The following is a 13,002-nucleotide window of genomic DNA, read 5'->3' on the forward strand; positions in this document are numbered from 1 at the left end:
GCAAAATTGTAGGGACTGGTAGCCCGATGTGCCTTTTCTAGGTCTCAATATATGTGCTTCAGTGGATTTTGAGAAATTAACGTTAAAAAAAAGATATATATCTGTAACAGCGGACCGGGCAGCGCTCCGGTTCGCGGACTTTACGCGTAACGGAACTTCGCGTAGCGAAGCTGATTGGCTCTCCGGTGTCTGTCAACATTCTAAACAGTCCGGAGCGGCCGCCATCTTGTCTCTCGGTAGGATTGAGAGACAAGAGGAGGCCAAAACAAAGGGGGAAATGACCATAAGGGGGCATAGTAGATCCTCCCTGACCCCCTAGGTTTAATGTGGAGGCTTTAAAAGGGCCCCGCGGGGCAAAAAAAGAAAAAAAAATATTTTTGTTTTTTTGCGTGGGTAGCGCCCGGTTCGCGAACCGGGAAGCGTTCTGGGCAGCGTACTATAAGGAAAAAAGAATGATAGACTTTTCAAATACTGTATGTTAATTGATTGTTGGTTTTGTTGATTATTTTTTAATTTTTTAATTTTTTAAAAAATTATTTATTAATGTAATTGTGTTTCAAAATTTAATAACATTTCTAACATTTCACTAGTTTATGAATTACATATAAAAATGATTAAAGACTCAAATAATTTTTTAATATTACATATAATTTTATTTTTCGGATTGTTTTTCAAAATTTAATAGAATGTCTAACATTTGACTGTCAGATATGTCCTCTTGTTGAGTGAACATAACTTCCCACATTTGACCGTCATCATAATGAAGTAAATGATCCACAGATTCTACACATTGAACTAATTCATGGTCCCGTGATTCATCCATGAAATCTGAGTCATCATTATCCTCAATATCTTTTTCTGTGTTGTTCTCCAGAACAATTTCGAAGGAAATATTCTGCTCACCTTCCATTTTATTGCTGTAATTTGCATAAAAAATAATTATATCAGTAGAGATAGGGCACTGTTGGGTTTAAGTTCAGACAGGTACTTGTGAGTTTATAACAGAGAAGTAATCTATGGGCACTGTATGGTTTCAGGTGTGAAGTAGTACTATTAAAAAGTGCCTGTGAAGAAGCCTAAGTAAATTCATAATTATACCACAGAAACCTAAATCAATCCATAATTATAATAAAGAAGCCTTTCTCAATGTCTAACTCTTACAGAGGGATAGTATATAACTATCTGAAAATGTTTTCAAATTTATAAAATAATATCTCACCTTCTAAAAACAAGTTTAAGTTGTGAGTGAAAATGATCTTGCAATGTAGTTCAGAAAGTAGTAGTCAAAATGGCTGTGTTTCTCTCTCTTCCTTTATATATATTCAGGTACATAGCCAATCAAATGTCAGGTAAAAAAAGTAGAAAATGAAAGTAACATTTTAATTGGTTGTCAATTCCAACACTTCAGATGTGTTTTGTGAAGTAATTTACCTCAGGGTATTTAGAGAGGTCTACAGGCTAAATGGTTAAATGGAATTTCAATCAAATTTGTGAAAATGGTAGGCATTGGTATGTAGAATGAGGTAATCTATATTTGGTGAAATTGTCTCCAGTCGCTTTTCTGTAAACTACTTTCCCACCTTTTTTGATGGTGCGCTTCCCAGGGAGCGACCCGGTACGCGAACTGGCGAGCGCCCCGGTACGCGAACCTTAAGCGTTACGGGAGTCCACCATTTTGTGTTTCGGTCGAATTAAGATACAAGATGGAGGGCAAATAATGTTCAGAATGGGTAGAAGGGGGCACAGTAGACTTATCTTGACCCCCTAGGTTTTCTGAGGGTGGCTGAGGAGGCCCATATGTGCGAAAAAAAAACATTTTTTTAAAAATTTAGCGAGGTTAGCTCCCGGTTCACGTACCGGGTAGCGCCCCAGGGAGCGTACTTTGTTGAAAATTAGTGAAAAATGTTAGAGTAAAATAATAATTGTGAGTGATCAGATGTAGGGTAGCTCTGAGAAGAGCTTTTGGGTTTATGGTACATTTAGGTACTTATAAGTAGGTACCAATGCACAGTCTTAAATTCAGAATGAAAATTCTGTTGCCCTCATCTGAGAAGTGAACTCCATCTCCTCTGTAGATATCTTGCATGTAGTAACGCAAGTTATTGTTGTACAGGGAGCCCATTCCATGGTCTCTCATGTAAGCTGAAACAGATTTGTTTACATGCTTCCTCGACTTCTCAATTTGTGGACAAAATTGGTTTGACCACCTCCATTTCTGTCTTTGGCATATATTTGAATATACCAAGGCAGTCTGAGGAAAAAGTGCCATCAATTGCTCAAAGGTGTCCTTTAAAAGCATTTCCAGACCTACCCCAGTCAAAGTGCCCAAATCATTACCTCCACAGTGCACAATTAACAGGTCAGGTTTTGGCAAATGCATAAAGGTTTTCACCAATGGTATCAATTGGTGACATTTTAATCCTCTGTGGCCAAACCACTTAATTTCCACATCTTGTAAATTGAGGTTAGGTAAATTCCTGTTCTCAGCATACCTCTGAGCCCAATAGATGTAACTATGTCCAACAATCCAGACAGAAAACATGGTGAGAGAAGGTTCTCCTGCAGTCAGATGAAGTGTGGCAATGAAATGGCAGTTGAAAAAATAAGAGTTTAAAATGAAAAAAAACTGTGGAGTTTCTGTGTTAATGAAGCAGTAACAGTGATTGGTGGATTTTGATTGCTGAAAACAGAAAGTTAGGGTGCATGGATGAGTTGTTTGAAAGATGTATTTTGAGTGGTCAAGAAAAAATCATTAAATGAAAGAATGCACTGGATATGAGGTGCACTGAGAGTTCAGAGTTCAATTGCAACATTGTTGTGTGAACTTGCAAACACCAGAGGTCTTCCAAGACGTGGTTGCCATGCAGAAAAGGCAGAAAGGGCAGAGGGGGGAAGGGTTTTCATTTGAAAAAAAGTGAGGGAAGAGTTTTGATTGGGTTACATGAGAGATATGTGTGAAGAATTACAGCATTTCTGTGCTTTTGATAGCTGCAGACTCTGGAGTGCATACCTTTTGCTCTGCTGAAGACAAATTGGTGTGTTTCTGAGACTGTTTTGAAACTCAAAGTATTTGCTAAGGTGAGAAAAGATTTCTTTAATTTAGATAGAGAATAGTGTGCTTTAAGGAGAAAATTATGAAGACAGTTGTGTTCTTCAAATGTTGCTTTGTCTCAAGTGTTTTACAAATAGATTTTGTTTCTTTGAGAAAATGTAATTGGAGAAAATGTGAAGTATTAGTACTGACAGGGTGTTATTGTGCATAGGAGCTGTGGAGTCTTTTCAAATTATGACTTGAAAATCGTTTTTGAGGAAAATGAATGGTTATAATATTTATGACAAGGACATAATGGTGTATGCTTCATTATAAGGCAATTGAGTGTCTCTGATGTTATTTTTCCCATTTTAATGTAAGACCTTTCTCTGTGGAGCAAATTGCTTGTAAATATGCTTCCACCTGTGCATGGCAAATTTAGATTTTGAATGTTTGCGTTACATAGCCATGTTAAAAGTGACACAAACATGCTGCAAAGGCAATCAAAAAACGCTTTTATGTGTCTTAAGGACATTTTAAGTCATTTCTCCATGTGCAGTGTTTTGAAATTATGATTTGAAAATCGTTTTTGGGGAAAAGGAATGGTTTTTAAATTTATGACAAGGACATAATGGTGTGCTTCTTTATAAGGCATTTCAGTGTCTCTGATGTCATTTTTCCCATATTACATTAAAAGACCTTTCTCCGTGGGGCACATTCCTTGTAAATATGCTCCCACCTGTGCATGGCAAATTTAGATTTTGAATGTTTGTGTTACATAGCCATGTTAAAAGTGACCCAACCATGCTGGAAAGGCAATCAAAAAATGCTTTCATGTGTCTTAAGGACATTTTAAGTCATTTCCCCATGTGCAGTGTTTTCAAATTATGATTTGAAAATCGTTTTTGGGGAAAAGGAATGGTTTGTAAATTTATGACAAGGATATAATGGTGTATGCTTCTTTATAAGGCATTTCAGTGTCTCTGATGTCATTTTTCCCATATTACATTAAAAGACCTTTCCCCGTGGGGCACATTCCTTGTAAATATGGTCCCACCTGTGCATGGTAAATTTAGATTTTGACTGTTTCAGTTACATAGCCATGTTAAAAGTGACCCAAAAACTTGCAAAGGCTTTAAAAAAACACTTTCATGTGTCTTAAGGACATTTTAAGTCATTTCCCCGTGGGCAGTGTTTTCAAATTATGACTTGAAAATCGTTTTTGAGGTAAAGGAATGTTGTTAAAATTTATGTGCGCCATATGCCCCCAAATTTCTTTTTCAGGGGTGCAGCAGGGTGTTCTTGAGACACCCCTGCACCTTTGGAAAAAATCCTAATTTGCGATGAGCTAATTGCTAATCGCAAATTGCACCTTCATTCCTATGGGCCTCCTGGCCCATGGAAATGAATGGGTAATTTGCAATTAGCAATTTGCTCATCGCAAATTAGGAATGGTAAAGAATCGCTATTTATTCCTTAAAATTCGCTATTTTGGAAATGCAAAATAGTTTGATGATACATATGGCGGTTCATCTCTAACAAGATAAGAAGCTTAGGGATACATTTATGATGACTGGCGCAATGAAGTGGACATCACTTACTTCATTGGTAGAGCTTTACATGTATTATCTCTTCTGTATTCTTCATCAAGCGTAACTTTCATCTGCAATCCTGAGTAGGCCTCACCTTAAACAAACCTCTGGATAGGGCACACCTTATCGTCATCCTGAATTAATCATTTAAAATGCTAGGGACAGATTTATGATAGGTGTATGCCTCTTTTGCGCCACTGTGCGTCACTTTTGTGATGCAGCGGCGGTGCAAAAGATTTGCTATGAGGCGACAAAATTACAAATTGATGCATTTAGGCAGATGTGTCATGGTGTAAAAAACACCGTGCCACATGAAACTGATGCAGCAGTGATGCAAAAGATGCACCATGTTGCAAGACAGGCCTCACTTGGGGCCATATGTATGAAGCTAATTAGCATTTGCAAAGGCCGAAGTTCTGTGAATTTCGGCCTTTGCGAATGCTAATTAGACAAATGGTATGTATCAAACAAGTTTGATGCAAAATAAGGAATAGCAAAATTTGCTATTCTTTATTTTGCGATTGCACTGAAGGATTTGCAAATTTTGTGATTTCTTAAATGCAATGTATCAAACAAAAAATATGCAAAAAATGCCATTAAGGATTTGCAAATTACCACCAACTTCTAGTTGGTGGTAATTTGCGAATTCTTTTCAAAAAGCTTTTTTTCCAAAAAACAAAAGGTGACATATGACGCCCATACATGCCCTTAGGGCATGTATGTGCGCCATATGCCCCCAAATTTCTTTTTCAGGGGGTGCAGCAGGGTGTTCTTGAGACACCCATGCACCCTTGGAAAAATTCCTAATTTGCGATGAGCTAATTGCTAATCGCAAATTGCACCTTCATTCCTATGGGCCTCCTGGCCCATGGAAATGAATGAGTAATTTGCAATTAGCAATTTGTTCATTGCAAATTAGGAATGGTAAAGAATCGCTATTTATTCCTTAAAATTCGCTATTTAGGAAATGCAAAATAGTTTGATGATACATATGGCAGTTCATCTCTAACAAGATAAGAAGCATAGGGATAGATTTATGATGACTGGCACAATGAAGTGGACATAACTTACTTCATTGGTAGGCCTTTACATGTATTATCTCCTCTGTATTGTTCATCAAGTGTAACTTTGATCTGCAATCCTGAGTAGGCCTCACCTTAAACAAACCTATGGATAGGCCACACCTTATCGTCATCCTGAATTAATCATTTAAAAGGCTAGGGACAGATTTATGATAGGTGTATGCCTCTTTTGCGCCACTGTGCGTCACTTTTCTGATGCAGCGGCGGTGCAAAAGATTTGCTATGATGCGACAAAATTACAAATTGATGCATTTAGGCAGATGTGTCATGGTGTAAAAAAACCGTGCCACATGAAACCGATGCAGCAGTGATGCAAAAGATGCACCATGTTGCAAGACAGGCCTCACTTGGGGCCATATGTATCAAGCTAATTAGCATTCGCAAAGGCCAAAATTCTGTGAATTTCAGCCTTTGCGAATGCTAATTAGACAAATAGTATGTATCAAACAAGTTTGATGCAAAATAAGGAATAGCAAAATTTGCTATTCCTTATTTTGCGATTGCACTGAAGGATTTGCAAATTTTGCGATTCCTTAAATGCAATGTATCAAACAAAAAATATGCAAAAAATGCCATTAAGGATTTGCAAATTACCACCAACTTCTAGTTGGTGGTAATTTGCGAATTCTTTTCAAAAAGCTTTTTTTCCAAAAAACAAAAGGTGCCATATGACGCCCATACATGCCCTTAGGGCATGTATGTGTACCATATGCCCCCAAATTTCTTTTTCAGGGGCTGCAGCAGGGTGTTCTTGAGACACCCCTGCACCCTTGGAAAAATTCCTAATTTGCGATGAGCTAATTGCTAATCGCAAATTGCACCTTCATTCCTATGGGCCTCCTGGCCCATGGAAATGAATGGGTAATTTGCAATTAGCAATTTGCTCATTGCAAATTAGGAATGGTAAAGAATCGCTATTTATTCCTTAAAATTCGCTATTTAGGAAATGCAAAATAGTTTGATGATACATATGGCGGTTCATCTGTAACAAGATAAGAAGCTTAGGGATACATTTATGATGACTGGCGCAATAAAGTGGACATTACTTACTTCATTGGTAGGCCTTTACATGTATTATCTCCTCTGTATTCTTCATCAACCGTAACTTTAATCTGCAATCCTGAGTAGGCCTCACCTTAAACAAACCTCTGGATAGGCCACACCTTATCGTCATCCTGAATTAATCATTTAAAATGCTAGGGACAGATTTATGATAGGTGTATGCCTCTTTTGCGCCACTGTGCGTCACTTTTCTGATGCAGCGGCGGTGCAAAAGATTTGCTATGAGGCGACAAAATTACAAATTGATGCATTTAGGCAGATGTGTCATGGTGTAAAAAAAACGTGCCACATGAAACCGATGCAGCAGTGATGCAAAAGATGCACCATGTTGCAAGACAGGCCTCACTTGGGGCCATATGTATCAAGCTAATTAGCATTCGCAAAGGTCAAAATTCTGCGAATTTCGGCCTTTGCGAATGCTAATTAGACAAATGGTATGTATCAAACAAGTTTGATGCAAAATAAGGAATATCAAAAATTGATATTCCTTATTTTGCGATTGTACTGAAGGATTTGCAAATTTTGCGATTCCTTAAATGCAATGTATCAAACAAAAAATATGCAAAAAATGCCATTAAGGATTTGCAAATTACCACCAACTTCTAGTTGGTGGTAATTTGCGAATTCTTTTCAAAAAGCTTTTTTTCCAAAAAACAAAAGGTGCCATATGCCCCCAAATTTCTTTTTCAGGGGTGCAGCAGGGTGTTCTTGAGACACCCCTGCACCTTTGGAAAAATTCCTAATTTGCGATGAGCTAATTGCTAATCGCAAATTGCACCTTCATTCCTATGGGCCTCCTGGCCCATGGAAATGAATGGGTAATTTGCAATTAGCAATTTGCTCATCGCAAATTAGGAATGGTAAAGAATTGCTATTTATCCCTTAAAATTCGCTATTTAGGAAATGCAAAATAGTTTGATGATACATATGGCGGTTCATCTCTAACAAGATAAGAAGCTTAGGGATAGATTTATGATGACTGGCGCATCACCAGGGATGTGCCAGTCATCCTGCGCTGCTGTTCCGCCACCCATGGTGTGCTGCATTTACAATGCGGCGCAGCATGGGGCAAAAATGGCACAGATGCGTGACGCATCTGTGCCATAAAGGTGGCGCATTGCTGGAGTTGTATCGCAAGTGTGATGCAGCTCCAGCAAGGCTCAGGGGTGCCCCATCTCCACAATGTTGCGTCAAGACCTATGCCTGCTTCAAGCAGGCGCAGGGTTTTGACGTAGCTTTCTCCTATCTGATTGTAAATGCGGCACACCATGAGTGGCAGAGCAGCGGTGCACGTTAACTGGTGCATGCCTGGGGATGTGCCATTTAACATAAATCTGCCCCTTTACATTTAAGTATGTGCAGGGGACACAGAGTCGGTGAGGCTTATCCAAGGTTAAGAAGAGATGAGTCCTGTTCACTGAAAAATTAGACATAGGCTTCACCTGCTCAGCATCGTTGGACATGGCTATATAATAGCTGCAAAATGTTACTCTTGTTAAACAATTTTACTATTATAATCTCTGAGATTTGTCTCTTACTCTGCAACATCTCATTGTTGTTATCTTTCTTTAAAGATAAAGACAACATCAACATGAGCGACAATCAGCAATCAGTTGATTTTGACCTCATCATTGAACTCGTAATTGAAACATCAGTGGATGTTGATCCCTTGGATGAATTAAATCCTGAGGATGAAGAAGAACGTGATGAGGATGCAGATTTGTCCGAATTATATGACATAGGATGGGAAGCTGACGTGCTTGAGCCTATGGAACTATAAACATTTATTTTAAAAATTTATAATAAATAAAAAGTAAAAATGTAAACCGTTTAATTTAAAAATAAAGACACCTTCAAAAACAGGTTATGTGTAGTGTCTTCAATAAAATATTAAAATATGCTCATAAAATTAGATCAGATTCACATATAAAATAGCACAGGTAACATGAATATAAATTCCATTTCTTTTCTGCTATTTCTGTATTCTAAATTTGCCAAGCACTAAAAAATCTTCTATGTAAAAATGTCAAGTAGTGTTTTAAGTTTTTGATTACTGTTATTGATTTACTGTTGGGTAATAGTGGTTAATAACATTTTTTATTATATTTTACCACAGATTCAACTGCAGATCATTTCAAGATTTCAGCATGCCAACCAAAGAAAGAGTGAGAAAGGCTGCAAAACGTCAAAGACAGCAGGTTAATGAAAAAAAGCAGCAGTCCTCTAACAAAAAGATTTGTCAAGTCACCAAGAAAGCACCGGGTAAGAGTACAAAAACATTCATAAGAAATATTTGTAGTAAAAAAAATATTACTACAGAAAATGTTTCAGTCCAGAAAAAGAGAAGCAATTCAAACGGAAAGGAAAGGCCAATGAAAAATGTTACTGCTAGAGCAAGAGATAACTCTGTGCATGATAGTAGAAGGAAACAACAGTTTAGGGACATTCGTAAACGAATGTTCCGCAACAGGATAATTGGCAATTTGTTAAAAAATATTAAGAAAGTCAACAGAAAGTGGTTTTTTATAAGAGAAAAAAAAAAGTTGAGAAAGTTATTGATCAGGCATTTGAAATTAAACGTAAGTTATTTATTTTGATAATCAATAGAATTAGGAAGCTAAACAAGGCAATTTATGATTTCAAAAGAAATAGTAGATGGAAGAGAATAGTTAATCGTAGTAATTTTTGTGAAGTTTTTTCTGGAGAATGGATGCATAGTTCAAGCTGTGAGGCATTTTTTAATGAGGAGAGTTATTTCCAGGATAATGATTTGGTGCATGCAGTTGACACCAGTGGTCGAGCTTATGAAGTGAAAGATGGTTGTCCAGTTGAAAAAGAAAAACTTGTGACAACAGAGGCAGAAGAGGTGTTAGGTAATGCGGTTTTAGGAAGACGTGCTAAGGGTCCTGTGTACACCTGGAAGTGTAGTAGTATTTGCAGTGTGCGACAGGATTCCATCAATTTGCTTTGTGATTTTGTACGGTCATTTAATAAGAAAAGTTTGAAGCAGAAAATGAGGTTGTTGCAAGAATTAGATCCTTGCAGAGTGAGAGAAGTGACAGGTTTGCATGGTCATTCACTGGCTTGTCTTTCCAGGAGAGTATGCCAGAGTGTTTTTCATCATTTCAGGATGCTAGCAGTGCATCATAATAAAGTGAGGAAATTAGTTAGAATGTTGTATTATGCTAAGAGTCCAGCAATTATGCTTAAACAATTATGCGCTGCTCTTTTGCATGGTTCTGAAATAGATGTGAAGAATATATGTGAAGAAATTGAGTTTTGTTACTTTGGAAGTAAAGAGGAGAATGTTGAAATTGACCAAGAAGAAGCGGGTAATGTGGAAGATAGTGTACAGGTTTCCAGTACAGATAATTTCCAGAGGGAAATTGCGACGTTTCAGGTCAAATCAAGTGAGAGGCCAAATTTCACTTGTGTGTGTTGTCGACACACTTATTATAAGAATCAGACTAAGTTAGTGGATTTATATGCAAAAAGTGAAAGGGAAAATAATAGTGAATGGAAGGATTTCGCAACATACTTGATGGCAGAAAATTGTTTTGATTTGGGATTGGATCAACGTGTGTGTACTTATTGTTGTTGCAAATTAAATCAAAACCAGATGCCTGCTAGAGCAGTTCATAATAATCTGGAATTGGTTGAGATTCCTTCTGAATTGAAGGATTTAAATACTTATGAATCTATTTTGATTCAAAGTATCCATCCCTTTCAGGCTATTGTAAGAATGGAGCCAAAGACAGGGAAATTGCCTCCATCAGATTTACAGAGAGGATTAAAGGGAAGAGTTGTTTATTTGCCTCTAGATTTGAAGAAAAACATTAACACAATTGGAGTAGAAAAAGTGGAAGAGGAACCTCTGGTTATCTTAGTTAATGGGGTTCCGACAAAGAATAAGAAAATATGGCAAGATTTAGTGGATGTTAGGAAAGTTAAAAAGGCAACATTGTATTTGAAAAAAAATAATAAATACTATAAGAATGTATATGTTGCAGAAGAGGAAGTAAGTGAGGAAGAGGATAGCGATTTGTGTGCTGGTCAAATTGAGAAAGTAGAACCCTCTACTAGTGAAGAAATATATGAACATTATAGTGTTCATCCTTTGCATTCCCAGGAAGTCATGGGGAATGCTATTGAGTTGTTTCAAATGAAACAAGCCAAAGGGAGTCCCATTAGTGTTTGGGAGGAAAGTTTGGAAGCTCGGTGTTTCCCACAGCTTTTTCCAACAGGTCAGGGAGGAAGATATGATGAGCGACCTCATCAAATTCCTGCTTCTGAATACCGGACTTTGCGATTGTATGCAGGAGATGCTAGGTTTCGACAATGCATTCCTTATTTGTTTCATCTCCTGTTTGAAAGCGATCTGTCTGGACTGTCATATGCAGTGAACCACATCTTGAAAAGTGGTATACACATGCAAAACATCTCGGCAAGTGACTTTATGGATAAAGTCAATGTCCAAGACAGTATTTTGGATTCTCACCTGATTAATCTCATGGCGTGTCAGCGTGGTACTAATGAGTACTGGTACCGTCGTCATGGTGATTTAAAATGTATGCTGAGGAACTTAGGAACTCCCACATGGTTCCTCACTCTGAGCTGTGCCGAGTATGGCTGGGAAGACTTACTTGAATTTCTACGAGAGGCAAATGCTAACGTAGAAAACATCAAATTCAAGACACCCGGAGAACTGTGCTCTTTGGATCCAGTCAATGTATGTAGGTACTTCAATCATAGATTTGAAGCTATGATGTCTTTCATCATGAATAAGAAGAATCCACCTCTTGGAGAGGTGTTGGATTTCTTCTGGAGAAAGGAGTACCAAGCAAGAGGTGCTCCTCATATACATATGTTGCTGTGGATCAAGGATGCACCTAAATTTGGAACGGATCCAGAAGACTCAGTGATGAGTTTTATACAACAGTATTCTACGTGTGCTGTTCCAAATGCAAATGAGAAGAAAAGCATTAGAGAAAAAGTTCTGCGTTTCCAAAGCCATCGATGTGGAAAGTACTGTCGTCGTAAATTCCGAAACAAGGACAAGTTCTACACCAAATGTCGTTTCGGCTTTCCACGACCGGTGATTTCTAAAGGAAGAGTAAACAGTTTGATGTCTTCGCTGCGACATAATGTGATGAAGAAATCACCTAAAAACACATACAATTTGAAGAGGAACGAAGAGTCCAAGTACATCAACGACTACAACCCGGTGATTTTGTCCGTGTGGAATGCTAACATGGATATACAGTTTGTGGCTGATAACTGTATGGCTGTGGCTCGGTATGTGACGTCTTACATCACCAAAAAAGAGAAGACAGAATTGAAGGATATGTGGGAGGACATTTCCCATGAAAAGAGCCTCAGCAAGAAGTTGTACAGTTTCAGTCTGAAGATGTTGTCGCATCGAGAAATTGGAGCGTACGAATGTTCTGACCGGTTGTCTTCAGCAAGTCTCTATGCCAAGTCCAGGAGTATCGTTTGGGCGAGTCTTGGTCTTGCTGCAACGCGTAATCGAGTTCTCAAACCTGTGCGGGAAATTGAGTATTTGGCGGAAAAGGAGCCAAACAGTACCGACATTTTGAAGACCAACATGTTGGATACATATTATCCAAATCGAAGCATTCACCTCGAGAATGTTTGTCTGTATGAGGTTCTTCAAAATTACATATTCAAGAGGAACATCAAAGAAGATACTGAGAAAGGAGTGTATGCTGTAATAGGAAGTGAGGGATGTCTGGTCAAGCAAAGAAAATGCCACTTGGTAAACCATCGAAAATTGAGTGGCGAATCTCCTGAAAAAAAGGAGTTTTTCTATTTAGCACTTTTGCAACTTTTCAAGCCTTGGCGTGCAGAAGAGGAACTGCTTGGAGATTTTCTCTGTTACGAAGACTCTTTCAATGCCGCCAAGGAGACCATAGAATGTCCTGCTTTTCCCAAATATGTAGAAATGTTGAATGCGGAAATTGAGCAGGAAGCAATGATTGCAGCCGAGATTGCCAGAGATAGTTCTCAGGACAGTCAGAGTTCTGCTTCATTGAGTCAGGATCCACTAGGAGGACCTGTTATCGAAAATGAAGCTGCCCCTGCTATGAATGAAGTGGAAAGAGCCATGGCACATGCTCAGGAGGATGCGGTTAACTTAGAAGAGTTGGAAAGACAACTCAACGTTGAGCAGAGGAAAATATATGACGAAGTTACCATGCAAATTGATTATGGATTA

At 38.2% G+C, this 13,002-nt stretch overlaps 1 protein-coding gene across 1 annotated transcript in view; it reads left to right on the top strand.

The window, feature by feature from the left end:
* CNTNAP4 (contactin associated protein family member 4) overlaps nucleotides 1-13,002 on the top strand; it is a 1,902,933-nt gene that overhangs the window by 1,080,281 nt on the left and 809,650 nt on the right. The window lies entirely within an intron of this gene.

This window comes from Lissotriton helveticus, chromosome 2_1 (assembly GCF_964261635.1).
Source record: "Lissotriton helveticus chromosome 2_1, aLisHel1.1, whole genome shotgun sequence".
Classification (NCBI taxonomy): Eukaryota; Metazoa; Chordata; class Amphibia; order Caudata; family Salamandridae; genus Lissotriton; species Lissotriton helveticus.